This window comes from Podarcis gaigeae, assembly GCF_964106915.1.
Source record: "Podarcis gaigeae genome assembly, chromosome: 4".
Taxonomy (NCBI): Eukaryota; Metazoa; Chordata; class Lepidosauria; order Squamata; family Lacertidae; genus Podarcis; species Podarcis gaigeae.
Window position 1 is genome coordinate 100,168,909 of NC_139677.1, and position 27,319 is coordinate 100,196,227.

The 27,319-nt window shown below is 46.3% G+C and overlaps 1 long non-coding RNA gene across 1 annotated transcript in view; it reads right to left on the reverse strand.

Moving 5' to 3' along the window:
• Positions 1-12,511, reverse strand: part of LOC310844042 — a 207,123-nt gene extending 194,612 nt beyond the window's left edge. The window contains exon 1 of the long non-coding RNA XR_014563909.1: positions 12,317-12,511. This is a non-coding gene — a long non-coding RNA (uncharacterized lncRNA). The remainder of the gene's footprint in view (positions 1-12,316) is intronic.
• Positions 12,512-27,319: the final 14,808 nt, after the last annotated feature.

Consider the following 27,319-nt stretch of genomic DNA (forward strand, 5'->3'; position numbering starts at 1 on the left):
AACCAATAACATGAAAAACAGCAGGAAAACTGATATTTAGAAGGACTTTATGGAAAGAATCTGGTAGAACAGCACCTATGTGGTGCCCATGCAGTTGAAGATCTTTATCATTATTTACTATAACGTTGGGACGCAGGTGGCGCTGTAGGTTAAAGCCTCAGCGCCTAGGGCTTGCCGATCGAAAGGTCGGCGGTTCGAATCCCTGCGGCGGGGTGCGCTCCCGCTGCTCGGTCCCAGCGCCTGCCAACCTAGCAGTTCGAAAGCACCTCCGGGTGCAAGTAGATAAATAGGGACCGCTTACCAGCGGGAAGGTAAACGGCGTTTCCGTGTGCGGCTCTGGCTCGGCAGAGCAGCGATGTCACGCTGGCCACGTGACCCGGAAGTGTCTCCGGACAGCGCTGGCCCCTGGCCTCTTAAGTGAGATGGGCGCACAACCCCAGAGTCTGTCAAGACTGGCCCCTACGGGCAGGGGTACCTTTACCTTTACCTTTACCTTTACTATAACGTCCCTTGCATTCTGAACCACAGGCAAAGTTTATTCTGCAGTTGTTAAATAAGAAACCTGATATTGATGATCAAGCAAACATTCCGTATTTGTTGTCTGATTCTGACAAACTGGTGACAAGACGACATTACAAGATTTGCAGGAGTAGCCCAAGAGCGAAGGATAAATCTTACTGAGACGAATGTGCCAAATTGCCTTGATTTAATTGGATCATTTGATTTTCAAATTTATCTGGATGCTTTTAAATGTATTAGTTCTCCTAACCGTTTGCATTTTAATATATGGTTTGTTTTATTCTTTTTTAACCTTATTATTATTATTATTATTATTAATAATAATAATGTGATGACATTTTGGTAAATGCTGTTTTTCAATATTGCACCGGTATATGTTGTTATTTTTCTGTGGCTTGTCAGGAGTGCATGCAGGAGCCAGGCCCTGTGACCAGTAGGGCTTCGCAGGACCAGGGCCTTCCTAAGTTTGTTCTGGAGAGACAAGGCGCACAGGTGAGGTTGATTGGTAACTCACTGCACTTGGTGGCTAGAGCCTGGAAGGGATATAAGGTCAGCATTTCCCTACGGCTCTTTGCCACAGCAACATGCTTCCTGCCTTGCTGCGTTTGGCTTCTTGCTTCCTGATCCTCGGACCTTGACTTCGTGACTCCTTTCTTCTCGACCCTTGGACCCCTGACTTCGTGACTCCCTGCTTCCTGACCTTCGGACCCCTGGCTTCTGGACTCTTGTTCCTGCTCCCACCCCGCCATCTTGCCCCCAGTCCCAACATCCTCAGCTGGGATTTCGATCTCCCGTGACATGGCTGATATAATACTACTACTACTACTACTACTACTACTAATAATAATTTATTTTTTATACCCTGGGCCTCCCCAGCCACTCTGGGCAGCTTCCAACAGAACACTAAAATACAATAACCTATTCAACATTAAAAGCTTCCCTAAACAGGACTGCCTTCAGATGTCTTCTAAAAGTCTGGTAGTTGTTCTCTTTGACATCTGGTGGGAGGGCGTTCCACAGGGCGGGTGCCACCACCGAGAAGGCCCTCTGCCTGGTTCCCTGTAACTTGGCTTCTCGCAATGAGGGAACCGCCAGAAGGTCCTCAGCACTGGACCTCAGTGTCCGGGCAGAACGATGGGGGTGGAGATGCTCCTTCAGGTATACTGGACCGAGGCCGCTTAGGGCTTTAAAGGTCAGCACCAACACTTTGATATGACCATGATGGTCAAAACACCAACAATATAAAATAGACACTCATGGAAAAGACTGGTTCATCCTGCTCTGAGTTCATACGGAGCAGACTTCTGGGATCCTTACAACAGACAGAACAAATACGTTGTGGGTGGGGGTGTAAACCTATTACGTAACTATGGCAATGCAAAACTTCCTGTGCTGATCCTAAACACATTGCCCAAGAACCGGAGATCTTCCACTTTGAGGATCCATTTTTCCGCATTCAAACAGCTGGTGCAACGAAAGCTGAGTAGCACCTGGAGAATTCACCTCCCCACACACCTCCAGAAGCATATTTCACATAGTTAATTGTGCGTGAAGCATCTGCGAAGATTTGCACACCAAAACTGCCCTAGATGCGTCGCATTCCTGTTTGTAACTTTTTGCAACCCGGCTGTTGCCAGTATGTCAACCCCAAATCTTCCTTACTTGGTTTGGGTCCAATCAAGGAATGACCCCCTCTCTCCTTTCTCCACCTGCTGAAAGAGGGAGTCGTTTTGCAAGGCGTGTCAGGAATTTGTTACAGGATCCATGCTTAGCCGAGTTTCTTTTCCAGCATATCTCAGGGTAGCTGGAAGGCCCCATTACTGCTCATACATATTGTTATAAGAATTTTAAGGTCTTAGATATATAGTAAGGTAAAGGGGATCCCTGACCATTAGGTCCAGTTGTGACCGACTCTGGGGTTGCAGCGCTCATCTCGCTTTATTGGCCGAGGAAAAAATGTGCATCTTAGGCAAGATTGCATGTGAAAAGGTGTAGAGACAGTATGAGATTAAGAGCCTCATGCATGAGTCTTGAGGGGTTGCCACACTCAAAATGAGGGGGAACAGGAGGAAGATTGATTGATTGATTGATTGATTGATTGATTGCCATAGTGGAAGTTGACACATGGCTAAGGATGTACAAATCTGTGAGTTTTGGTTTCTCCCAGGCTCTTATTTTGCCCAACGCAGGACTCGAACTCACAACCCCGAGATTAAGCACCTGATAGATTCTATGATTCTATTATTTGCATGCATGCCTTAAAGGGTAAAGATAAAGGGACCCCTGACCATTAGGTCCAGTCGTGACCGACTCTGGGTTGCAGCGCTCATCTCTCTTTATTGGCCAAGGGAGCCGGTGTAGAGCTTCCGGGTCATGTGGCCAGCATGACTAAGCTGCTTCTGGCGAACCAGAGCAGCGCATTGAAACGCCATTTACCTTCCTGCCGGAGCGGTACCTATTGATCTACTTGCACTTTGACGTGCTTTCGAACTGCTAAGTTGGCAGGAGCAGGGAACGAGCAACGGGAGCTCACCCCGTCGCAGGGATTCGAACTGCCAACCTTCTGATTGGCAAGCCCTAGGCTCTGTGGTTTAACCCACAGCGCCACCCGCGTCCCTAGATATATAGTAAATATTCATAAATATACCATGCAAGCACGTACATAAATATATAAACCACATGTCTGAAGCAGCACAGGAAGACAGTCCTGAAACCATTTTGACTCCCAAGCCGACCAAATGTTTCTCTGCAAGGAGGGAGGAGGTAAAAAAAACCTTCCTTGTTACAGGAATTGGGTAATCACCATCTTAAAGGAATGGGCAGACTACCAGATAAGGCATTCTCAGATAACCTGGCAGACAGGAAAAACAACGTTCAAATTTCTGTTGTAGACCACCTTTTCTGTCATGCATGTGTGATGTATGGAGAGGTGGTCTTGAGCTCCAGGGCAGGGAATTTAAATTGTCTATATAAGGGCAGGCACACCTTTGTTCTGGGTCCTCCCCCTTTTCTGCATGTGAGGGGAGCACCCTGTTGCAACAGCTTTAATAAAGATCAGGCTTACTAGCTGCTTTCCTTCTCAATATTCTCTGGTTGAGAGCCAGTGTGGTGTAGTGGTTAAGAGCGGTAGTCTCGTAATCTGGGGAACCGGGTTCGCTTCCCTGCTCCTCCACATGCAGCTGCTGGGTGACCTTGGGCCAGTCACACTTCTCTGAAGTCTCTCAGCCCCACTCACCTCACAGAGTGTTTGTTGTGGGGGAGGAAGGGAAAGGAGAATGTTAGCCGCTTTGAGACTCCTTAAAGGGAGTGAAAGGCGGGATATCAAATCCAAACTCTTCTTCTTCTTCTTCTGGTTGGCCTCTGTTATTTTCTCCTACCTATAGGGAACCTACGTAAGGACTCTATATGGGCTCTTGGATACCCCATAAGGGGAAAATGGCAGATTTTGTTTACAACAGAACTCCCAAGAAGCTGAGTCCTATTATACAATGTAAACCTGTGTAAAAAAGAATGTTATATCAAACAGTATAATGAGAAGGATGGGAAGGATTCTGCTGAAGAGTAATTTTACTATTTAAATAACTTCTAAAAAAAAATGATTTCTTTGTTTCTTATCTTTGTTATAAGATAAATTTTCTATTTTATATAATTTTCTTTTTTTTACCTGTTAAGAGATAGTACATAATGTTTGTTGTTGTTGTTGTTTAGTCGTTTAGTCGTGTCCGACTCTTCGTGACCCCGTGGACCAGAGCACGCCAGGCACTCCTGTCTTCCACTGCCTCCCGCAGTTTGGTCAAACTCATGCTTTTAGCTTCGAGAACACTGTCCAACCATCTCGTCCTCCATCGTCCCCTTCTCCTTGCGCCCTCCATCTTTCCCAACATCAGGGTCTTTTCCAGGGAGTCTTCTCTTCTCATGAGGTGGCCAAAGTCTTGGAGCCTCAGCTTCAGTATCTGTCCTTCCAGTGAGCCCTCAGGGCTGATTTCCTTCAGAATGGAGAGGTTTGATCTTCTTGCAGTCCACGGGACTCTCAAGAGTCTCCTCCAGCACCATATTTCAAAAGCATCAGTTCTTCGGTGATCAGCCTTCTTTATGGTCCAGCTCTCACTTCCATACATCACTACTGGGAAAACCATAGCTTTACCTATACGGACCTTTGTTGGCAAGGTGATGCATAATGTTTGTATAGACATGCAAATCTTTTAATCAATAAAGAATAGATAGTTTAAAAAAACAAAACTCCCAAGAAGCAGCAGCAATTTGTTTCAAGAAAGCGTCATTTACACCATCCTTCGGCAACCTGGGGCTCTCTAGATTCTTTGGACCGCAACCCCAGCACAAATGATGCCCAATGCTTTTATTTCTTCCTTCATGTGTAGTATTCACCCAGATGCTCACTGCAGGCCTCTGGGATTTCTGCGCAGGTGTATATGCGTTTTTGACAAGCAGCGCTCCCCCCCTCCTTTTCTTTTTCCGAAGAGGTTCTGTCCTTCAGCTGCTACATTCCAGTCCTGGGAGTTGTCCTACTAAGTCTCTCATGGACCTATCAAGTCAGGTTTACTCAAGGTTGGGACAGCGAGGCAGGGGGTGCATGGTCACAAAAGGAGGATTTGCATTCCTGCCCCCCCCTCCAGATTGGAAAAAAGAGGTATGCAATTAACAATGGCGTATGTTGTTTGTATATTTGGCCACAACTTTTTTTGGAAGCCGAACGTGCTCCATTTTGAGTGTTATGCTTCTGTTTTGAGTGCTGCGCTGAGGTCTGTCTGTTTTTGCTATTTATTTTGCGTTTTTGTTTTTGCAGCTTTTTTGTTTTGTTTTTGTGACGGTGTGGAACCCAGTTCAGCTCAGCTACTGATTGATCGATTGTGTGACTGCAGTACTTTGTTTATTGCTTTCATTTTATGGATCAATGGTCTCGTTAGATCATAAAATTCATGTTAAATTGCCATTTTAGGGGTTGTTTTTAAAAGTCTGGAACGAATTAATCCATTTTGCATTACTTTCTATGGGAAAGCGCGCCTTGGTTTTGGAACGCTTTGGTTTTGGAACAGACTTCCGGAACAGATTAAGTTTGAGAACCAAGGTACCACTGTAATTTGAATGGAAATACATCTCCCCACAGTAGGGAAGACACAAAGTGACCTGGGTGACTGCTCATTCTTTTGGGGAGCTGATGAGAGGCCTAACCTAAGTGGCCAGCTCTGCCCTTGCCTGGATCACATGCAGGCACATCTGCCCCAGGCACAGGCAAACAGTGCCTGTCCTCTATTCCCAATTTGCTAAGTACTGCAGACCCCCTGTTTTTCAAAAGCCAAAGCCACGGACCCACTACTGTTGAAAATGTGGATATCTCCGTGGTATTTTTTGTTATGTTCATGGTGCCACCTACCCTCCAATTTGTGTCCCAGCGCAAAACTGGGACGCATTCCATCGTTGTAAGTCATATGACCCATTCGAGAGCATGGTGCCCCAAAAATGCACGCAAGATGCTCGTCTAGCAGCAATATTGCCTGTTTTGGGGTGCCGTGCTCTTGCATGAGAGCACGAACCCCCAAAACGAAATGTCCTGGACAGTTGACGGGTATGTGCCACAGACCCCCTGGGTGGGTTATGTGGACCGCTTGGGATCTTCAGACCACCAGCCACGAACAACTGCTCTATTCGATTCTGACCCTCGTTGGCTACAGGACCCCAAGTTTTGGGAGGGAGGCAGGGCGTCATCTAGACTGATGCCTCCAAACCTACAATATCATCGTTCATTCCCAAAGGGTGAGCCAGAGGGCGTGATGATCAGTGGACTTAATATTTAGATTATTTACGGGATTAGAGTATTTACGGGACCGCCTCTCCTGGTATGTCCCACAGATTACCTTAAGGTCCATGAATAATCGTAGGTCCTGGACCCTAAAGAGGTCAGATTATCCTCTATCAGGGCCAGGGCCTTCTCAGTGATGGCTCCAACCTGGTGGAATGCTCTGTCCCATGAGACCAGGGCCCTGCAGGATTTAACTTCCTTCCGCAGGGCCTGTAAGACAGAGCCATTCCACCTGGCTTTCAATTATTTGAACTTATCCTGACCTTCTGGGTGAGACATAGAAGGTTGTTAGAACCAAAAACTCCATGGTGGGTCTCACCGCTAGAAGTAATATCAGTTAAAAAGAAAAATACTACAGGAAGAATGGCAACTTACCAGCAGCTCCTAAAGGAAGAAGAGGGCCAATTAAAACTAAGACCATATGACGAGGTGACCCAATACTGTACCACATGGCTTCAATATCACCAAATTGCACAAATATTTAACCAGGATAAAGTAATAGGATTTGAAAAAGAAGAATCAAAATTACAAAAAGTATTATTACAAAACTCAAAAAAATATATATCCAGAATGTATAATTTATTATTGGAATGGGAATTAAAGGATGAAGAAATAAAAGAAGTTATGATCAAATGGGCATGTGATATAGGATATGTAATTCGGCTGGATCAATGGGAGAAATTATGGAAATATGACATCAAATTCACGGCATGTTATACAATAAGAGAAAATTTTATGAAAATGGTGTACCAATGGTACTTAACTCCAGTAAAATTGGCAAAAATTTACAAATTAAAATCGAATACCTGTTGGAGATGTAAAAAAGAAATAGGAACAATGTTCCACATGTGGTGGGAATGCCGACCCATTAAACAATTCTGGAATGAAATCTATGAAGAACTCAAAAGGATGTTTAAAATATCTTTTAGTAAAAAACCGGAGGCATTCCTTTTAGGTTTAATTACAAATGATATCCCCGAAAATCAAAGGAAAATATTCCTTTATGCAACAACAGCTGCCAGGATACTTATAGCTAAAAACTGGAAAAGCAGAAAAATTCCATCAGTGAAAGATTGGCAAATTAAATTTTGTGAATACATAAATCTGGCAAGACTTACAGCTTACATAAGGGGACAATCGGACCAGAAACTATTAAAAGAATGGGGTTGTGCTAAAGAGTATATGAAAAAACATTGTTCTGGAGTCAGTATATTGGTATGTAATGAATGATGCTTTACAGGGTTAAAGAACAAGAAAAATGATGTAAAAAAGCATAAAGATGGAAGTAATCTAATTAGACACAACAATACAGTAAGAGTAAATATCTTTGGAGGTCTTAGAACAAAGGAAGGAAGTCACTTTATGTTTATGTATGTTATGATATGGTTTTGCTTTGTAGATGTGTGTTTTTTCGTTTTTGTTTAGTCTTGTTTCCTTTGCCCCCTTTTTTTTCTTTTTCTGTTTTTTTTTCTTTTGTTTGTTTGTTTGTTTTGTTTTGTTTTTTATGTGCCGGGGATTTTTGTCTGTATAGTACTATTTTGGATTCAATGTTTGTAATTTTTGTTACGATTTTGCATTGAAAATAAAAGCTTAAAAAAAAAAAAAGAACTTATCCTGACCTTTTATTCCCCTTCCTTCCCTCCCCCTTCCCTTTTTATGAAGATTATCCGCTCTGGGATCCCACAGCTAATTCTCCCCTGGTCTCCTCGCTGGCCCAAATAGGACTAATTTAGCCAGCTAGCCCTGGTGATCATCTAATGTTTATTGGATGGATTTCCCCCCTAAATTGATTTTTGAATTCTGAATTTATTGTTACTTACGTTTTATACTGGATTTTATGCTTTTTTTTTGTTACATCAGTTAAGGGTCTTAAATTTGTTGTTAGTGTTGGAATTCTAGCCCGTCTCAGAGGTATGTGCCTATCTATTCAGGCACCGGCTGAATTCCTTAGACCTCCCTCCGGCGACTCCCGGCAGGAAAAACATACGAGGTCCATTCCGGCGATTTTCCTCAGGCTGTGAGAAAAACACACCAACTGCTTCTCCTCCTCCCTGCATATCCCCAGGGAGGGGAATCAGACACAGACAGAAATGTAACTACATGCTTTTATTCCTGTCTTTAGCAGCCATACAGTAAAAGATGTCTGCTCTCTTCAACATCTTGAGAGAAACTCCAAAACTCCACCCATGTACATCCTGTACAGGTCATATGACACACCCACTGAGCTAACATCTGGTGCTCAGTACAGAATGGACTGCCCCTTTGTTCCCATGGCAACAGTCACAAACAGCAGACTGAGCTGCTATAGCCTTTGCTTGCTGCAGCTTTGGTGCTTTAGAATAACAGTTAGCCGCCCTGAGCCTGGTCCGGGAGGGACGGGGTATAAATAAAAAAATATTATTATGATTATGATTATGATTATTTATTCATCAGAACAGAGACCTGTCCTCATACATACCAGTTATTTATTTCTTTATTACCTGCCTTCACCCTAGGGTTCCAGGGTGGGTGACATTATTTAGCCAGGCTAAAGAGGTGAGTCTTCAGCATCCTCTGAAAGATGTGGAATGCAGGACATACCTCTGAACACATGCAGGGAGTTCCACAGATGTTTTGTGCTACAACTCCCAATCAACTAAAGCCACCAGCATCTTTAGAAGTCATGGGGCCTGAACTGGAGGTGATGGACCAGGAATGAGACCTTTGGGCCATTATAGAATCGAATCGCAAAATATGGTCTAAAGCTCAACATCAAAAAACTAAGATCATGGCCGCTGGTCCCATCACCTCCTGGCAAATAGAAGGGGAAGAAATGGGGGCAGTGAGAGATTTTACTTTCTTGGGCTCCATGATCACTGCAGATGGTGACAGCAGTCACAAAATTAAAAGACGCCTGCTTCTTGGGAGAAAAGCAATGACAAACCTAGACAGCATCTTAAAAAGCAGAGACATCACCTTGCCAACAAAGGTCCGCATAGTTAAAGCTATGGTTTTCCTAGTAGTGATGTATGGAAGTGAGAGCTGGACCATAAAGAAGGCTGATCGCCGAAGAATTGATGCTTTTGAATTATGGTGCTGGAGGAGACTCTTGAGAGTCCCATGGACTGCAAGAAGATCAAACCTCTCCATTCTGAAGGAAATCAGCCCTGAGGGCTCACTGGAAGGACAGATCCTGAAGCTGAGGCTCCAATACTTTGGCAACCTCATGAGAAGAGAAGGCTCCCTGGAAAAGACCTTGATGTTGGGAAAGATGGAGGGCACAAGGAGAAGGGGCGACAGAGGACGAGATGGTTGGACAGTGTTCTTGAAGCTACCAGCATGAGTTTGACCAAACTGCGGGAGGTAGTGGAAGACAGAAGTGCCTGGCGTGCTCTGGTCCATGGGGTCATGAAGAGTCGGACACGACTAAATGACTAAACAACAACATAATCAAATCACAGCTTTCACATACAGGAATCAAACCTGCAACCTTGGCGTCATCAGCACTACTCTCTTAACCAACTAAGCTATCCAGGCTCAGCCAAAATAGAACTCTCAATAACTTATTTCCGCTATGAAAATCTGTGCCGTGACCACATTTGCAATCCTGTGTAATGTTCTGGTCGCCACACCTCAGAAAGGATATTGTAGAGTCCGAAAAGGTTTAGAAAAGGGCCACCTAAATGATCGAGGGGATGGGGCAACTCCTCTCAAGAAAGCTTACAGTGTCTGGGACTTTTTACTTTAGAGAAAAGGCAAGGAACACCCGATAAATAGAAGTTTATAAAATTATACATGGTAGGGAGAAAATGGGCAGAGAAAGCATTTTTTCCTCCCTCTCTCATAACGCTAGAATTCCTGGAAATGCCATGAAGCTGAAGGTTGGAAGATTCAGCCCAGATAAAAGAAAGGTCACGTAATTAAACTATGGAGCTCCCTCCCATAGGTGTTGCTGAAATCATCACCATTATCGCAATCCTTGCCAAGTCCCAGAAAGATTCCCAAGTTGCACATCAGGAAATTGCTTGAGTGCATCTCTGGAGGTGACTAAACCATCCTTCCTTCTGCTAATAGCAAAACAAGATCTTTATTTGGGCCAACCGGAAAACATCACGGCCGTGTGCCAACTTTCAAGCAGCCTGGAACTTTGTGATTTTGGCTGTTTTATTTACTTTGTTGTATATAATTTTTATTAAATTTTCTGTTTTACAATTTAAAATACTCATTTTACATCCTTAAGATATCACCTTGCCAACAAAGGTCCGCATAGTAAAAGCTATGGTTTTCCCAGTAGTGATGTATGGAAGTGAGAGCTGGACCATAAAGAAGGCTGATCGCCAAAGAATTGATGCTTTTGAATTATGGTGCTGGAGGAGACTCTTGAGAGTCCCATGGACTGCAAAAAGATCAAACCTCTCCATTCTTAAGGAAATCAGCCCCAAGTGCTCACTGGAAGGACAGATCCTAAAGCTGAGGCTCCAATACTTTGGCCACCTCATGAGAAGAGAAGACTCCCTGGAAAAGACCCTGATGTTGGGAAACATTGAGGGCGCAAGGAGAAGGGGACAACAGAGGACGAGATGGTTGGACAGTATTCTCGAAGCTACCAGCATGAGTTTGACCAAACTGAGGGAGGCAGTGGAAGACAGAAGTGCCTGGCGTGCTCTGGTCCACGGGGTCACGAAGAGTTGGACATGACTAAACGACTAAACAACAACAACAACAACAACAAGAAGATATCAATAACTTCCCTTCTTCTCTTTCCATGGTTCATTTTAGCATATCATAAATCCCTGAATAGTTTACAAAAACTACACCATTCAGTATTCCATTATTGCATCCATCAAAACTTATTTACACTGTTGAATTTCTCTTAATGCTGCCATTGTTTTCAGTTGTACACAGTTATTTCCCATATACTCTTCTTTAAATGTGTGTTCTTCTTGTTCTCGCATTCTATATGTTATGTCTGCAAGTTGTGTATATTCTGTCAACTTAAGTTGCCATTCTTCTTTGGTTGGGACCTCACTCGTTTTCCATTTTGGGGCTAACAAAACACAGGCTGCAGTAGTAACATACATAAAGAACCATTTTTGACACCTGGGAATTCCAGTCTGAATTATCCCCAACAGAAAGGACTTTGGTTTTTTGGGGAAAGTACTTTAAAACATTTTTTTCAATTCATTATGTATCATTCCCCAATGCTCTTTTACCCTTTTAAAAGTCTGCCACATATGAAAGAACGTTCCCTCCACCTCTTTGCATCTCCAGCACCTATCTGATTCAGTCTTATACATCTTTTTTGGGAAATAATATTTATTAAGTTTTTCATTTTAATAATCCAATAAAAACCACATTAAAACATTCCAAATTACAATGCAATCAAAAAAGCCAAATATAAATGCCAAATAGGTGACTTCCCTTACTCGCGAAGTGCTGATCATCTAATACAGTGGTACCTCAGGTTACATACGCTTCAGGTTACATACACTTCAGGTTACAGACTCCGCTAACCCAGAAATAGTGCTTCAGGTTAAGAACTTTGCTTCAAAATGAGAACAGAAATCGTGCAGCAGCGGCGCGGCAGCAGCAGGAGGCCCATTAGCTAAAGTGGTGCTTTCAGGTTAAGAACGGACCTCCAGAACGAATTATGTACTTAACCTGAGGTACCACTGTATCATGTTGCATTTCTTAATTAGTCAATAAAGCATTCCGATGTTAATTCTTCATTTAATTTTCATTTATTTTTACAACCACTGGTCTGTTCAACTTTCACCCTCATAGTTCTGTGTCAAATATTTTCCCCAGTCTTATACAGTGGTACCTCGGGTTAAGAACTTAATTTGTTCAGGAGGTCCGTTCTTAACCTGAAACTGTTCTTAACCTGAAGCACCACTTTAGCTAATAGGGCCTCCCGCTGCTGCTGCGCGATTTCTGTTCTCATCCTGAAGCAAAGTTCTTAAGCCGAGGTACTATTTCTGGGTTAGCAGAGTCTGTAACCTGAAGCGTCTGTAACCCGAGGTACCACTGTACATCTTAGCAAGCCTCCTCAGAGTTAAATACCATCCGTGAATCATTTTCATGTAGTTCTCCTTCAAAGAATAACATGCTGTAAACTTCAAGTCCCTTTCTCAGAGTTTTTCCCACAGTGTGATTTTGCCCATTTTACAATCCTTGTATGGGTTTTAAAGTGAACCAGCTTGCACCACTTGTGCATTTGGGTTCATCATTTAGTTCAGGGGTCCCCAAACTAAGGTCCGAGGGCTGGATAAGGCCCGAGGGACTCGTTTATCCGGATTACCCCCGCTGTGTTGCGTGGCTGCCCACTTCTGGGTTGGAGGAGTGCTGGTAATAGTTTGTGCGCATGCGCAAGCATTATTTGCACATGCGCAAGCGTTCTTTCCGGTGCATGTCTGGGTCGGAGGAGGCCCATGCACATGTGCACAAGCGCTGGAAATAGTGTGTGCACACGCATATGGGCACGCGCTCCTCTGCTCTCCGGCCGTAACTGTCAACGTTTTCCTTTTTTTAAGGGAAATCCTATTCGGAATAAGGGAATTTCCCTTTAAAAAAGGGAAACGTTGACAGCTATGTCTCTGGCCCACCAAGCGATCAGTGCTGGAGACACCGATGGTAAGTTTGCTGACCCCTGATTTAGTTAATTGTGGCTTTGGGGGAGACATGTCGGACGACGGCAAAACGCCGGAGGGAACAAAACGAGTGAGGATGTGAAAATGCGAAGCAATCTGGCCCCTCTGCTCCAGCAAACAAACAATAGTGACCTCAACGCAGGGCATGGAACCATCAGGCCCTGCCAGTCAATGGGATGACGCAACAGCATTCTGCAGCCTCCTGGTGGGTTTAATCCATGTGCAAAGGGCTCAGATTTCATCGCACGGCCGGTGCCTGCCAGCAGCAGCAGAAGCCACCAGCGGACCCCTTGCTAAGCAGTACAGCTTTCCTGTTTCCCCCGCGTTGCTGACAAGGCAGCGGCAGCCAGGCGGCAGAAAACATGGGAATGGCTCTTGCTTAGACCACAGGGAAGGCCAATCGCATTAGGAGCAAAATAGGTTGCAGACAGACCATCTCACCCAGATACTCTGCTCTCTGACATTCGCTTTCTAGGTTCTCAAGCAGGGATGGCCTTTCCCTGCCATCAGGAATGAGCAAATCGGTCAATCTCAGACCCTCCAAGTGTCCCCAATTTCCAGGGAGAGTCCTGGATTTACAGAAGCTGTCCCAGTTTCTGACTTGATCCCAGAATGTCCCGCTTTTCCTTAGGATGTCCCTACTTTTAACAAGGGGACGCGGGTGGTGCTGTGGTCTAAACCACAGAGCCTAGGGCTTGCCGATCAGAAGGTCAGAGGTTTGAATCCCTGCGACGGGATGAGCTCCCGTTGCTCGGTCCCAGCTCCTGCCAACCTAGCAGTTTGAAAGCACACCAGTGCAAGTAGATAAATAGATACCGCTCCAACGGGAAGGTAAACGGTGTTTCTGTGCTATGCTCTGGTTCACCAGAAGCGGCTTAGTCATGCTGGCTACATGACCCTGAAGCTGTCTGTGGACAAACGCCAGCTCCCTCAGCCTATAGAGCGAGATGAGCGCCGCAACCCCAGAGTCATTCACGACTGCACCTAATGGTCAGGGGTCCCTTTACCTTTACTTTTAACAAAGAAATGTTGGAAGGTATGGTAGGACGTCCCTATTTTCATCGGAGAAATGTTGGAGGGTATGGTTATGCGACCCCAATTGAAGGAGATAAGTAACTATGCAACCTTTAGAAGACATCTGAAGGCAGCACTGTGTAGGAAAGTTTTCAAATATTTAATGTTTTAGTGTGTTTTTATGTATGTTGGAAGCCGTCTAGAATGGCTGGGTCAACCCAGTCAGATGGGCGTGGTATAAATAATAAATATATTGTTGTTGTTGTTGTTGTTGTTATGATGATGGAATAGGACGTCCCTATTTTCATCAGAGACATGTTGGAGGGTATGCAGCCTCTCTCTCCATTTTTCGTCCTTTCAACCTCAAATCCAGTTCTGCATTTGCGAAAATGGCATTTAAAAATGTGTTGTATTTCTTTGTGGAAAAAAATGTGCATCTTAGGCAAGATTGCATGTGAAAAGGTGTAGAGACAGTATGAGATTAAGAGCCTCATGCATGAGTCTTGAGGGGTTGCCAGGCTCAAAATGAGGGGGAACAGGAGGACGATTGATTTGATTGATTGATTGATTGATTGATTGATTGCCATAGTGGAAGCTGACACATGGCCAAGGATGTACAAATCTGTGAGTTTTGGTTTCTCCCAGGCTCTTATTTTGCCCAATGCAGGACTCGAACTCACAACCCCGAGATTAAGCACCTGATAGATTCTATGAATCTATTATTTGCATGCATGCCTTAAAGGGTAAAGATAAAGAGACCCCTGACCATTAAGTCCAATCATGACCGACTCTGGGGTTGCGGCACTCATCTCTCTTTATTGGCCGAGGGAGCTGGTGTACAGCTTCCGGGTCATGTGGCCAGCTTGACTAAGCCACTTCTGGCAAACCAGAGCAGCTCATGGAAACACTGTTTACCTTCCTGCCGGAGCGGTACCTATTTATCTACTTGCACTTTGACGTGCTTTTGAACTGCTAGGCTGGCGGGAGCAGGGACCGAGCAACAGGAGCTCACCCCGTCGTGGGGATTTGAACCACCGACCTTCTGATCGGCAGGTCCTAGGCTCTGTGGTTTAACCCACAGTGCCACCTGCGTCCCTTACCCTGGCGCATATGCATTTTTGCACACATTACTTGGCTGGAGAGCTGCCTAGCAAAAATCAGAGAAGTGAGGATACTGAAGGATTCTTGTGTTTGGGCTCACGTCTTGTTTTGGGAAGTGCTTAGGTAGATTCACCTTTAAATGTGAAACGAATCAGATTTCTCCTTCATCCCTGCCTGCAACGTGATGCTTTTAACTGGGGAGGGAGGTTCGGCATCCAGCCAGGGGCCTTCTGCGTCCAGAGCGGTTGCCTCCCCAAGATGGAAACATCTATTGTCACAGGTCAGACTATTTGTCCATCTAGTCCAACATTGCCTACACTGGCAGGCAGCAGCTCTCTGGGGTCACAAGCAGGACTTTTAAATTACCGTATTTTTTGCTCCATAGGGCGCACCGGACCATAGGGCGCACCTAGTTTTTAGGGGGAGAAATAAAGGGGGGAAATTGCGGGGCTGGGGGCGCTCTCTGAAGGCTTGCGGATAGCTGCCTGAAGCCTGGAGAGCGAGAGGGGTCGGTGCGCACCGTAGGACGTAGATAAATAGGTACCACTCCGGCGGGAAGGTAAACGGCGTTTCCATGCGCTGCTCTGGTTCACCAGAAGCGGCTTAGTCATGCTGGCCACATGACCCGGAAAGCTGTTTGTGGACAAATGCTGGCTCCCTCGGCCTGAAAGCCCCATAGTCGACTTTGACTGGACTTTCTTTTTTTAATTTAAAAAATGTAATTTATTTAACATAATTCTTACAAAATATCAGCAAAATATTGCAAATACATAGATATATATTTCAGATAAGCACACATATATTAAAAAAGAACAAAAGAACAAAAAGAACAGCCAGTAAAGCAAGATGAGCGCCGCAACCCCAGAGTGGGCCACGACTGGACCTAATGGTCAGGGGTCCCTTGAGCAGGGGAACCGGAGCAGCGCACGGAAACACCATTTACCTTCCCACCAGAGTGGTACCTATTTATCTACTTGACTTTTACGTGCTTTACCTTAAATAGGTATCTCAAGCCATTTGCACATAACAAAATATGTATTTTATCAAAGTAATTGTTGAATTGAAATACAATTAAGAAGAAGTGTATTTATAGTGAAATAGAATTAAGAAGAAGTATAATTTTGGGGGAGGGCCGGGGTGGGGGGCTAAGCAGTAGCCCATTTAGCTTATACGTAAATCCAGCACTGATGTGGAGAACGTGTTGGCATTCAGTCCTGACCTGGAGAAATCTGTCGTGACCATGCTCATCTGACTTCAATCCTGCACCTCGACGTTCCAGGCGTTGTTGCAAATTACAAGCAAACAGGCCGACAAACAAACTTATGCCTGGAATGAATGCCTGTCATGGATGAGTACAAACAAACGCATCATTTTGCAGGGGCCAATTATGGTTATTTTAAGGTTGTTGTCCAATGGCCCCTCTACTGTTTTGTAAGCATACATTTTTCTCTCTCCCAGGCAGGCAGGAAAAAGCAAAAAACAAACAAACAAGGGGCTGGAATAATCCTGCTATGGGGGGGGGGCGGGGAAGGTTATGACATTTGAGGTTTGGGGTTTCTTTGGTTTAGAAAAAAAGAGAGCAGTAGGGTAAAGGGAAGTGACAAGAAGTATGTGGACAGCAAGATGTTTTCCTCCATCTCTCAGAACTTGGGGACATCCAGTGAAACTGACAATTCAGGACGGACGACAGAAAAAACTTCATCACAAAGTGCAAAGTAATCTACGGCAGTGATGGCTGCCTATCTGTATGGTTTTAAGAGGATAAGGGAAATTCACGAAGAATAAACAGGGGTCAGCAAACTTTTTCGGCAGGGGGCCGCTCCACTGTCTCTCAGAACTTGTGAGGGGCCGGATTATATTTTGAAAAAGAAAAAATAATGAACGAATTCCTATGCCCCACAAATAACCCAGAGATGCATTTTAAATAAAAGCACACATTCTACTCATGTAAAAACAGGCTGATTCCTGGACCGTCTGCGGGCTGGATTGAGAAGGAGATTGGGCCAGATCCGGCCCCCGGGCCTTAGTTTGCCTACCCAAGGATAAGACTGTCATCAGCTACTACCACTATCCCAGGTCCTGAACGAATGAGGTGACTGTGTCCCTGAAGGACCAGGTGCGCAGCCTGGGGGTCTTTTTGGACTCACAGCTGTCCACGGAGGCTCAGCTCAATTCTGTATCCAGGGCAGCTGTCTACCAGCTCCACCTGGTACGCAGGCTGAGACCCTCCCTGCCTGCAGACTGTCTCACCAGAGTGGTGCATGCTCTGGTTATCTCCTGCTTGGACTACTCCAATGCGCTCTACGTGGGGCTACCTTTGAAGGTGACTTGGAAACTACCAGTAATCCACAATGCAACAGCTAGACTGGTGACTGGGAATGGCGCCAGGACCACATAACACATAAAGGACCACATAACACATAAAGGATCTTCACTGGTCCCCAGTACAATTCAAAGTGTTGGTGCTGACCTTGAAAGCCCTAAACGACACTGAGCTAGATGGAGAAAAGATTTAACTCTGCAGACGGCCTAGCTTTCTGGTGGTTGGCACAAGGCTGCTAATAACATGACTTAGGAATGTTCCTCTGAATTTCCCCCTCCAATTTCTCCTTTCCGGCGCCTCTTCTTTCCCTGGCAGCTGGTGGAAAGAGGAAGTGGGACCCCTTTCTCCGCTACCCACATGCCCTTCCGCTGGGAGACGCTTCCTCTAAAAACCCAAATTAGGGAAGCAAAAGTTTGAAGGCAGGATGAAAGAAACCACACCCAGAGCCACGAAATTGAGCCCTTTGCTTGCTGACATATCTCTGCAAATCTGTTTCTGGCTGTAAAATGAAGTGGGGAACGACCTAGCAATTTGTCTCCTTAAGCCAGAGGTTTTTAACCTTTTTTGGTCCACGGCTCCCTTGACCAACTACATTCCTTCTGCGGCACCCCTGTGGGGCTCAGGAACCCAGTTCTGTCCCCCCTTGCCTGCAGAGCTGGCAGCCCCTCACTCCTTTTCGAACACCCTTCCTTGTGGAGGGTTCCCTAAGCCTCCTCTCCTCTCCTTGGGAGTCCTCTGAGCAGCCCCAGTTGCCGCCCCTGTCCCAAAGAGAGAGGCCTCGTCACACTGCCCCACAGGGGCCTGGGAAACACCCCCTAGCCAGCCCCACAGGCACCTTTCACCTGCAGGGCTTATAGCCAGGGCTGCTGCAACAAACAGCTGTGCAAGACTTTGCGTGGCGAGTTCCCGCCCCCCCCCCCCCAGTGGAAATAAAAACAAATGACACAATTATTAAGGTTAATGGGCTAAATAATTAGCATGCCAGAGTGGTGCATGCTCTATATCTCTCGCTTGGACTACTGCAATGCGCTCTATGTGGGGCCACCTTTGAAGGTGACCCAGAAATTACAACTAATCCAGAATGCGGCAGCTAGACTGGTGACTGGGAGCAGCCGCCAAGACCACGTAACACTGGTCTTGAAAGACCTACACTGGCTCCCAATACGTTTCTGAACACAATTCAAAATGTTGGTGCTGATCTTGAAAGCCCTAAACGGCCTCGGTCCAGTATACCTGAAGGAGCGTCTCCACCCCCATCATTTAGCCCGGACACTAAGGTGCAGCTCCGAGGGCCTTCTGGCTGTTCCCTCCCTGAGAGAAGTGAGGTTACAGGGAACCAGGCAGAGGGCCTTCTCGGTGGTGGCGCCTGCCCTGTGGAATGCCCTCCCAGCAGATGTCAAAGAGAAAAACAGATACCAGACTTTTAGAAGACATCTGAAGGCAGCCCTGTGTAGGGAAGCTTTTAATGTTTAATAGGTTATTGTATTTTAGTGTTCTGTTAGAAGCTGCCCAGAGTGGCTGGGGAAACCCAGCCAGATGGGCAGGGTATAAATAATAAATTATTATTATTATTATTATTATTAGGCCACAATTTTATTGGTTACAGGTGATGAGCGGTATTGGCTTAGGCACTGGCCCTAACCGACTATATCCAACTTCAGTCCGTCCGCTTGAAATCCGGGAAGGGTTAACCATCAGTAGGGGGAGTCCTGCTGATGCACATTAACTAGGAACTGCCCCCGGGGACTCCCTAGGCTTCGGACAGAGCCATGCCCACCAGAATCCTTTATCGGACTGCCCTTCAATATGCAGGGCAGGTGATGGTGCTACCTCTCCTCTTCCATCAATAGAACACTACCAATGCCTAACCGCCAATACCAAGAAAGTTGTGACGATTTGCTACGAGGTAGGTGAAAACCATGGGACGCGGTTGGTGCTGTGGGTTAAACCACAGAGCCTAGGGCTTGCCAATCAGTAGATTGGCAGTTTGAATCCCTGCGACGGGGTGAGCTCCCGTTGCTCGGTCTCTGCTCCTGCCAACCTAGCAGTTCGAAAGCACGTCAAAGTGCAAGTAGATAAATAGGTACCGCTCCGGTGGAAAGGTAAACGGTGTTTCCGTGCGCTGCTCTGGTTCGCCAGAAGCGGCTTAGTCATGCTGGCCACATGACCCGGAAGCTGTACGCCGGCTCCCTCGGCCAATAAAGCAAGATGAGCGCCACAACCCCAGAGTCGGCCACGACTGGACCTAACAGTCTGGAGTCCTTTACCTTTAACTTTTTTAGGCAAAAACCAAGTGGCTAGAAAAATTCCTACCAGGCCCCTCAACGGCGACCAACCACGGTCCGTAGCAAGGTCAAGGAAGGAAAACCTTATAGGGAGGGAGGGTAGGAAACAGGAACAGCTGGTAGGCGGCAAAAGAGGGAGATCCCCGGCCGCATCCTGCCTTAAATAGGGCAGGCCACGTCCCCAGAGCCAGCCTATTGGCTGACCGGGGGTGAAGCGGACAGGAATTCCCCCAATCGTGCAGGGGCTGGGCTCCAGCCGCCGCACACGTGGTGGGGCCATGAAGCCCGCAACTCCACCTCTGAAGGGCGGAAGTGGCTTTGTGAGGCAGAGACGAAGAGGCCATCACAGCAGGGAGGGAAGGAAAGAGGGGCAGGGTTGTTTGTGGGACCCCTGACCATCGTTCAAGGCACCCCACAGCACACTGGTTGAAAACCACTGTCTTAAGCCAAAACATCCATATATTAAAAATTGTAAATGTATGGAAATAAACATACATGACAGATTAGAGAACTGGGCCAAAACAAACAAGATGAATTTTAACAGGGAGAAATGTAAAATATTGCACTTGGGCAAAAAAAATGAGAGGCACAAATACAAGATGGGTGACACCTGGCTTGAGAGCAGTACATGTGAAAAGGATCTAGGAGTCTTGGTTGACCACAAACTTGACATGAGCCAACAGTGTGACGCGGCAGCTAAAAAAGCCAATGCAATTCTGGGCTGCATCAATAGGAGTATAGCATCTAGATCAAGGGAAGTAATAGTGCCACTGTATTCTGCTCTGGTCAGACCTCACCTGCGTCCAGTTCTGGGCACCACAGTTCAAGAAGGACACTGACAAACTGGAACGTGTCCAGAGGAGGGCAACCAAAATGGTCAAAGGCCTGGAAACGATGCCTTATGAGGAACGGCTAAGGGAGCTGGGCATGTTTAGCCTGGAGAAGAGGAGGTTAAGGGGTGCTATGATAGCCATGTTCAAATATATAAAAGGATGTCACATAGAGGAGGGAGAAAGGTTGTTTTCTGCTGCTCCAGAGAAGCGGACACGGAGCAATGGATCCAAACTACAAGAAAGAAGATTCCACCTAAACATTAGGAAGAACTTCCTGACAGTAAGAGCTGTTCGACAGTGGACTTTGCTGCCAAGGAGTGTGGTGGAGTCTCCTTCTTTGGAGGTCTTTAAGCAGAGGCTTGACAACCATATGTCAGGAGTGCTCTGATGGTGTTTCCTGCTTGGCAGGGGGTTGGACTCGATGGCCCTTGTGGTCTCTTCCAACTCTAGGATTCTATGAAACAGCCATGTAAAATATGTAATAATGAGGATTTTCATTGGAATTTAATTTTGGCACACAACCCCTCTCTGTTCCGCAGCCGGACAAGCAAGAGGCACAAGTCTAAGGACACATCTCAGTCAGGCGAAGATGAATGCACAGGTGTTCATCGAATTATAGACTTGGGAGGGACCCCAAGGGGTCATCTAGTCCAACCCCTTGCAAAGCACATGACGTGTGCTTCTCATTTTACAACTCTGGATGAGCTGAACTTGGCCTGGTTGAGGAGCGCGCTCCGTTAGTGCAGCCCTTGCTTCCGAACTCACACACTACAAATTCATTGCCGTTGTCGGACTCCTATAGATGCAGAAACAGGAACTGCCACAATCTTGAAACCAGCAAAACAGGATGGCTACTTGATTTGTAGTTTCCTGAGAAAAGTCCCTAAAAGAAAAAAGGAAAGAAAAAGCAAACTGTATCCTCCTTGGATTGCTGGTTGACCAGGAAGTATGTGGGGGGGGGGGACCCCACAACTAGTCCGTTTTAGTTTCTAATTCTTATTTTTCCCCACTTTCAGACCACTTGCCAGAAAAGGGAGAAGGCGTTTTCTCTCCCCGTAACCTTTATGTGCAGAAGTGGGCATCTATTTCTCTGTTGGGGGCTGAATTCCATCAGGGTGGCCTGTAGAGGGCAGCACTGCCAGCAGAGGCGGAGTCAAAAGTGGGTGGGGCTAAACTAAGGATGGGCGGAGCTACCCACATTCTCTGCTTACTGCCCTATCTGTCTGTCTGTCTGTCTTTCTTTCTCTCTCTCTCCATATCTGTCCCCCAAAAGGGGCTCTCTCTGTGGTGGCCCCTCGCCAATGATGATGATGATGACGATGATGATACAGTGGTACCTCGGTTTTCAAATGTCTCTGTTGACAAATGTTTCAGAATTTGAACACCAAAAAACTGGAAGAAAATGCTTCCGTGTTTTTTTAATTTTTTTATTTTCAATGCAAAATTACAACAAAAATTACAAACATTGAATCCAAAATAAAACAGTACAAACAAGAAAAAAAGAACACAAGAGAAAAAAGAACACACAAAAACACAAAAAACAAACATGTACAAATAAAACCATATCATCATTCTAATCTCGTCATTACATACATATACACATTGATTTCCTTCCTTTGTTCTAAGACCTCAAAATTTTTACTCTTTTTAAGTTGTTGTGTCTAGTGTAGATTAAAGGTAAAGGTAAAGGTACCCCTGCCTGTAGGGGCCAGTCTTGACAGACTCTGGGGTTGTGCGCCCATCTCACTCAAGAGGCCAGGGGCCAGCGCTGTCCGGAGACACTTCCAGGTCACGTGGCCAGCGTGACAAAGCTGCATCTGGCGAGCCAGAGCCGCACACAGAAACGCCGTTTACCTTCCCGCTGGTAAGCGGTCCCTATTTATCTACTTGCACCCGGAGGTGCTTTCGAACTGCTAGGTTGGCAGGCGCTGGGACCGAGCAGCGGGAGCGCACCCAGCCGCAGGGATTCGAACCGCCGACCTTTCGATCGGCAAGTCCTAGGCGCTGAGGCTTTAACCCACAGCGCCACCTGCGTCCCCTAGTGTAGATTACCTCTATCTTTATCTTTAGACTTTTTACACCATTCTTCTCTTTCTTTAACCCTGCAAAGCATCATTCATTACATACCGAAATACTTACTCCAGAACAATGTTTTTTCATATACTCTTTAGCACATCCCCATTCATTTAATAATTTCTGGTCCGGTTGTCCCCTTATGAAAGCTGTGAGTCTTGCCAGATTTATATATTCACAAAATTTAATTTGCCTTTCTTTCATTGATGGAATTTTTCTCCCTTTCCAATGTTTTGCTATGAGCATCCTGGCAGCTGTTGTCGCATAGAGGAATACTTCTATATATAGAGGAATGCTTCCATTTTTGAACGTGCCTCGGAAGTTGAATGGCTTCCGCTGAGCGTTTCTCAATTTTCTCAATTAAATTTGCAGGCCTTTTGCGCCTTGTTTATTCGAATGTTTCGGGACTCAAATGGTCTTCTGGAATGGATTACATTTGGAAACCGAGGTGCCGCTGTATTTATATGCTACCCATCTTACAGTGTGGCCCCTGCCACTCTGGACTGCTCCAACAAAAATATTTAAAAAACAACTTTGGATCCAGCACAGAGCAAGCAGGTCTTTGTGTCTCCAGCTTCCAAGCCGCTTCCAGCTCAGCCCCTACACCCAACTCTGGCCCTTGTTCTTCTACCCAGCGGACAGGTGAGGGGACTCACTCATTGTGAGCACCATCACTCATGAGCACCTATCTGCCCACAGATTGTCTCGCCAGAGTGGTGCATGCTCTGGTTGTCTCCCGCTTGGACTACTGCAATGCGCTGTACGTGGGGCTACCTTTGAAGGTGACTCGGAAACTGCAATTAATCCAGAATGCGGCAGCTAGACTGGTGACTGGGAGCGGCCGCCAAGACCACATAACACCAGTCTTGAAGGACCTACACTGGCTCCCAGTACATTTCTGAGCACAATTCAAAGTGTTGGTGCTGACCTTGAAAGCCCTAAATGGCCTCGGTCCAGTATACCTGAAAGAGCGTCCACCCCCATCGTTCTGCCCAGACACTGAGGTCCAGCTCCAAGGGCCTTCTGGCAGTTCCCTCCCTGAGAGAAGTGAGGTTACAGGGAACCAGGCAGAGGGCCTTCTCGGTGGTGGCACCCGCCCTGTGGAACACCCTCCCAGCAGATGTCAAAGAGAAAAACAGATACCAGACATTTAGAAGACATCTGAAGGCAGCCCTGTTTAGGGAAGCTTTTAATGTTTGATGTATTACTGGATTTTAATATTTGGTTGGAAGCCGCCCAGAGTGGCTGGGGAGGCCCAGCCAGATGGGTGGGGTATAAATAAATTATTATTATTATTATTATTATTATTATTATTAGGTCTCCAAGCTCATTCTTTTGGGATGCTGAAGAGGACACTCAAGGGCCAGCTAAGGTCACTGACCTGTGCACAAACTTGTCTGACCAGTTCAGCAACCTCCTCTCTTAGATTTTAACCCTTGCTGGGGCAAGGATTCCAAGGATTGGAAGGGACCCGGGATGTCATCCAGGCTGACCCCCCCCCCAACCCACAGCAGTGCATTTAGGATCTGGAAGCGGGAAGCCCCACAGTTCTTGCAGAGGCCTCTGCCAGCGTGGTGGGAGATGCTGGGAAGCTTTTTGCAGAGGCTCCTGGGAAATTAAAAATCCTCTTCCTGTGATAAACGATCCCTGGATGGTGTCCAAAGAATAGAAAGCCGGTTGCACATTAAAAGGGCTACATTATTAATGTCGAATTAATGTCACATCCGAAACCACATGCCAATTATATGGGGTTCGACAGCTGGTCGACGTAGATGGGCTCTTTGAGCCCTTACTTCTGGCAAAAGGTTGAGATTGATACCCTGGAAAGGCAATACCAAGGGTAGGCAACCTAAGGCCCGGGGGCCGGATCCGGCCCAATCGCCTTCTCAATCCGGCCCATGAACGGTCCGGGAATCAGCGTGTTTTTACATGAGTAGAATGTGTCCTTTTATTTAAAATGCATCTCTGGGTAGACTGGAGGAGGGCAACGGCAGACTGGAGGAGGGCAAATGGGAAAAGAGAGGACCCAAATAATTACCGCCCAGTCAGTCTGACATCAATACCAGGGAAGATTCTGGAGCAGATCATTAAGCAAACAGTCTGTGAGCACCTAGAAAGGAACGCTCTGATCACCAATAGTCAGCATGGATTTCTGAAAAATAAGTCATGTCAGACTAACCTGATCTCGTTTTTTGACAGATTTAGAAGCCTGGTAGATGAAGGGAACGCAGTGGATGTAGCCTACCTTGATTTCAGCAAGGCATTTGACAAGGTGCCCCATGATATTCTTGTAAAGAAGCTGGTAAAATGCGGTCTTGACTATGCTACCACTCAGTGGATTTGTAACTGGCTGACTGACCGAACCCAAAGGGTGCTCATCAATGGTTCCTCTTCATCCTGGAGAAGAGTGACTAGTGGGGTGCCACAGGGTTCTGTCTTGGGCCCGGTCTTATTCAACATCTTTATCAATGACTTGGATGATGGACTCAAGGGCGGCAGCTAAAAAAGCCAATGCAATTCTGGGCTGCATCAATAGGAGTATAGCATCTAGATCAAGGGAAGTAATAGTGCCACTGTATTCTGCTCTGGTCAGACCTCACCTGCGTCCAGTTCTGGGCACCACAGTTCAAGAAGGACACTGACAAACTGGAACGTGTCCAGAGGAGGGCAACCAAAATGGTCAAAGGCCTGGAAACGATGCCTTATGAAGGAACGGCTAAGGGAGCTGGGCATGTTTAGCCTGGAGAAGAGGAGGTTAAGGGGTGATATGATAGCCATGTTCAAATATATAAAAGGATGTCACATAGAGGAGGGAGAAAGGTTGTTTTCTGCTGCTCCAGAGAAGCGGACACGGAGCAATGGATCCAAACTACAAGAAAGAAGATTCCACCTAAACATTAGGAAGAACTTCCTGACAGTAAGAGCTGTTCGACAGTGGAATTTGCTGCCAAGGAGTGTGGTGGAGTCTCCTTCTTTGGAGGTCTTTAAGCAGAGGCTTGACAACCATATGTCAGGAGTGCTCTGATGGTGTTTCCTGCTTGGCAGGGGGTTGGACTCGATGGCCCTTGTGGTCTCTTCCAACTCTATGATTCTATGATTCTATGATTTGTGGGACATAGAAATTCGTTCATGCCCCCCCCCCTCTTCAAAATATAGTCCGGCCCCCCTCAAGGTCTGAGGGACGGTGGACCGGCCCATGGCTGAAAAAGGTTGCTGACCCCTGGGCAATACCATGCCCCCCCCCTTGATCAATGGATAGATGATATGGCAACTCTTGAAATGTGTGTGAGCGGTATTGCTTTGAGACACACCACCATTTAAGGAGGATGTTGACAAGCTGGAAGGTGTGCAGAGGAGGGCGACCGAGATGACCAAGGGTCTGGAAACCAAGCCTGATGAGGAACGGTCGAAGGAGCTGGGTATGTTTACCCTAGGAAAGAGAAGATTGAGAGGAGATAGGAGAGCGAGACTGGTGACTAGGAGTGGCCGCTGAGACCTTATAACACCGGACCTACATTGGCTCCAAACAGCCTCGGCCCAGTAGACTGAAGGAGCATCTCCACCCCCATCATTCTGCCTGGACACTGAGGTTCAGCTCTGAGGTCCTTCTGGCGGTTCCCTCCCTGCAAGAAGTGAGGTTACAGGGAACCAGGCAGAGGGCCTTCTCGGTGGTGGCACCCTCCCATCAGATGTCAAGGAAATAAACAACTACAGTGGTACCTCTGGTTGCGAACGGGATCCGTTCCGGAGGCCAGTTCGGAACATGAAAAGAGCGCAACCTGCAGCAGCGTGACTGCGCATGCGTGGGTTGCGATTAGCCGCTTCTGCGCATGCACATGACGTCATTTTGCGCTTCTGCGCATGCGCGAGCAGTGAAACCCAGAAGTAACCCTTTCCGGTACTTCCGGGTTGCCGCGGGACGTAACCTCAAAGAACGTAACATGAAGCGGACGTAACATGAGGTATGACTGTATCTGACTTTTAGAAGACACCTGAAGGCAGCCCTGTTTAGGGAAGTTTTTAATGTTTGATGTTTTCTTGTGTTTTTAATATTCTGTTGGGTGCTGGCCAGAGTGGTTGGGGAAACACAGCAAGATGGGTGGGGTATAAATATTATTATTATTATTTACAAATATATCAAGGGCAGCCAAATGGAGGATGGAGCAAACCTGTTTTCTCCTGCTCTGAGGGGTAGGAACCGAACCAATGGCTTCAAGTTACGAGAAGGGAGATTCTGACTAAACATCAGGAAAAACTTTCTGACAGTAAAGAGCTATTCCACAGTGGAATGGTCTCCCTCGGGAGATGGTGGACTCTCCTTCCTAAGCAGAGGTTGGATGGCCACCTGTCATGTATGATCTAGTTGAGATTCCTGCATTGCAGAGGGTTGGACTAGATGATCCTCAGGGTCCCTTCCAAGTCTACAATTCTGTGATTGAGTTTGTATGCATACTTAAGGTACATATGGAAGAGGCTCATTTATCATTATATTTTGGGAATGATTCAGGCTCTTATGTAGCAGCCTTGCTTTAAACTACCTGGCCACAGGATTCTGTCTTGGGCCCGGTCTTATTCAACATCTTTATCAACGACTTGGATGATGGACTCAAGGGCATCCTGATCAAATTTGCAGATGACACCAAACTGGGAGGGGTGGCTAACACCCCAGAGGACAGGATCACACTTCAAAACGACCTTGACAGATTAGAGAACTGGGCCAAAAC